This window comes from Cariama cristata, unplaced genomic scaffold (assembly GCF_000690535.1).
Source record: "Cariama cristata isolate BGI_N322 unplaced genomic scaffold, ASM69053v1 scaffold13643, whole genome shotgun sequence".
NCBI lineage: Eukaryota > Metazoa > Chordata > Aves > Cariamiformes > Cariamidae > Cariama > Cariama cristata.
Genome location: NW_009607909.1, coordinates 28,801 through 32,193, shown reverse-complemented (window position 1 = coordinate 32,193; position 3,393 = coordinate 28,801).

Genomic DNA, 3,393 nt, shown 5'->3' with positions numbered 1-3,393 from the left:
ACCGCTTCTTGTTCAAGACAGGGGTGGGAAAAGGGAGTGCACACCTAAGAGGACGTGGCATTTTCCTTTCACACAGAGTAATCTCTAAAATCAGGGTTGCTATGCTGCAGTTTACCAGAAGAACCAAATTGTCAGTTTTACAAAGCATGTGTCAGCTGCTGGATGCAAGGTGTTTCCAACCACTTCCACTCGGCTCGAGGGAGAAGTGTGTGCCGTTTCTAGAATGCTAAAGAGACTCTGGTTGCAGCAAAAATAAATTGCGCTTCAGTAGCTCAGGAGGAAACTGTGGCTGGATATAATCTCACGTCAGCTGCTGGGTTTTGCAGAGCCTTGTGCTGACCACGTGGAACCTCTCCACACCACGGCTACTCTTCAGACTAAGCGATGGGTCAGGAGAAGGGGCTATTAAACATGACTCTTCTCCCCTCCTCTTATTTCTCGTAGACTCCTTCAGCTCTTGCCTCCTCTGCAGCTGCCCGGTTGAGGCTGAATTACGTAATAACCCGGTATTTTCTGCAGGGTGGAAACATAAATGCAGATTGGATTGCAGGACGAATAATTTCTTAAAATCTGAGAAGTGAGACTTCTGACTAGTGCGTTTATTTATATGTTTCTTCCTAGTTTTCTTTCGTCTTACTTGCTTGAGGTTTAGTCTTGGGAAATTCCCTGGCAGCTGACGAGGGTTTGCATTCCAGATTTCAGAGCATGGGGCAGCTGGCATTTAAACTTTACTGAGCGTCCAGCCGATGAGCTAGAAATAGTAAAACAGTTCCTCAGCAAGGTGGAGTTCAATCCCTGCCAAAAACCCAGCCTCTTTTCCTTTCAGATTAGTTTATGGTTTGCTTTACAGGTCTCCTAGCACCAAATTAGTTGGCAGTGTGTGTGGCACAAGAAGCACTTCTAGTTTGGAGCCTTTGCAGTTTTCCAGCGTTCAGAATGCGCAAGAGTCGCTTCTGTTTGGGACGAGAAAGTGTCCTCAGGGGCCTAAGTAAGTGAGGATGCAGACGTCAGGGAGGAGTGAGCTGACATTTGTGCTTCATGTAATAGTTCAGTCTCGTTTCTGATCTGTTTGATTTTATTCTCTTTTTCCTCTGCAAGTTTAGCTTTTAATTGAATTTCTTTTTGCCTTAGCGATGTTGTATTGCAATAGATAACTTGGAGCCAAGACAACTGATTACTCATAAAGATGTTTTGTGGCCCATGTGAAACTGTGTTTGGCTTTGGGTGGTGGAGTGGTCCAGCCTTTTATTCGATGTAGTTGAAGCCTGGAAAAACAGAAAGCTGATAATTTAAAGCCATCAGTGGTGTGTGTATACAATGCACTTAAATCCACCCTGATAAGGAGCCTACCAGTATAGTGCTAAAGGCTGTTACCAGGTTACATGGTAACGTGTCCAGAGTTTGTTGTGTCACTTAAGTAGGGCAAAGTCATCAGACTTCTTGCATTGGGACCTCTTTGTTCGCAAGGGACAATGTTACTGCCTACCAGTATATCTAGGGTACACCAGTACTGTACACAGTGTAGAGCTGGAGTTATGGATATGATTTTTCATTAATAAGTTGTGGTGCTTTCCATCTTCTACACAGTTGGTTAGTTTGGTATTGATCAGATTCCCTTAAATTCGAAATGGCTTTATACTGCCCAAGTTGGTATGATACCAACCAGATTAGTACTAGATACCATCTAATACTATGTGTAAATCAGGCTTGTCTTCTGCTAATTCAGTGTGTTTCTCATCTGCAACTCTGAATGTCTCAGTCTTGAGTAGTACTGTTGCATGCTCACTATACAGATTGTTCCACAGTTATACCAAAAGCTTGAGTAAGTAAAATGGCTTTTCTTCCTGAAAAGGCTTTTACTTCTTCTTCCTATATGTCTTTGAGGCAGCTATTTTTTCCCTTTTTACAGACCTTTTGATAACTTGCCCAGTTTCATTTCCTCCAAAATTCTTTTTCAGTTCATTTTCAGACACATGTCTTGCAGTTAAAGCTGCTGCTGCTGTCTTCCTTGAAAGTATCCCTGTATTTGGAAGTCACTGACCTTTTCTTTTACCAGTCATGAACTTTTTGTCCAAGCAAACATGCTCCTTGGCTCCTGAGATAAGAAGTTTTAATATGAGGGGAAATGTCCTATCACAGAGATTTTGGGATTCCTCTCCCAAGGAAGATGGACTTCCCATTAAATGACCTGTCCAAAACCAAACCGGACAAGACTCTGGGAAAGATTTTGGGTAAGGAGCAAATCTGCATTGTCCAGAATGTGGGGTTTTTTCCATGTCTAATTTCTGTCCTCCTGCCATAGTTGCTTAGATTACATATTTGTGTTCCAAATTAAAGCAGAAAATCTTCATCTCTTCCCTTGCTGTAACCCTTATGAAGGCAAGGACCTTGTCCGCAGCAGTTTCCCTGGGGCCCTTAATATTGCTTGTCTGTTTTCAGATCGCAGCTGACAAGTTGCACCGTTCCTGGCTTTCTTGTGTTTTGAGTGTTTTTCCATCTGCTATCTGCAACTGTAGCTAGTATTGCAAGCCGTACAGTTACTTGCTTCTGCCAACATGTGATGCTTGTCATTAAGGAAAATCAAGGTCACTGGTGTACTGCTAATTAGTTCATGCATATAATAACCATAGTAACAAAGATATTAATAGAAATAAATGTGTTTAGCTGTAGGTAGTGGTTACATACAATAGACAATGATTACTGAAGAACTGCAGGAGAAGCAGCTGAGGCAGAAAATGTAGTCTGAGCATATGAAGCTACGGACGAGAAGGTTCCTGTACCACGTGGCAGCAAGGTAATGAGATACGGATCTGAAGAGAAGTTTTATGATTTCAGATGTCTTCTCCTGACATTATCTGTCTATGGATTTGCTCAGTTGGAGACAGTGTGGCCAGACAGCTGCAAATGTGAACATAAATTTATTATTTATGATTATAGCCTGGCTTTGGGCCAGCAGCCAGATTTGGCCAAACTCCCTCTTGCATTCACTGAGTTTGTGGCCTCTGGATATGCAAGCTGATGAATCGGGCAGTCATTCTTTTAGTAGTGACATCATTTTTCTGTATATGTTCAAGTTGATTGAGCAAATAGACTGACACTCCTGTGCCTTCCCCATCTAAAACCTGAAATAAGGATTGAGAACAAATCAAATAATGATCTCAGAAACTGCCCAAGAAAGCTGAGACTTTCTTTGAAGAACATCATTCTTTTAGGCCAAATCCCAAGAAGGTGTTGAGGTTTTAATCATCTGGGTGTTGATAGCTTCTTAGGACGAGAATTCAGTCTATGACATTAGGGTAGTGCTGTTAGTGACTGCATCTGTCTGCTTCTTATGAACATTGGTTGAGAACCCTAACACTCATGTCATCTAAAATGGAAACAAACAATGGGAAC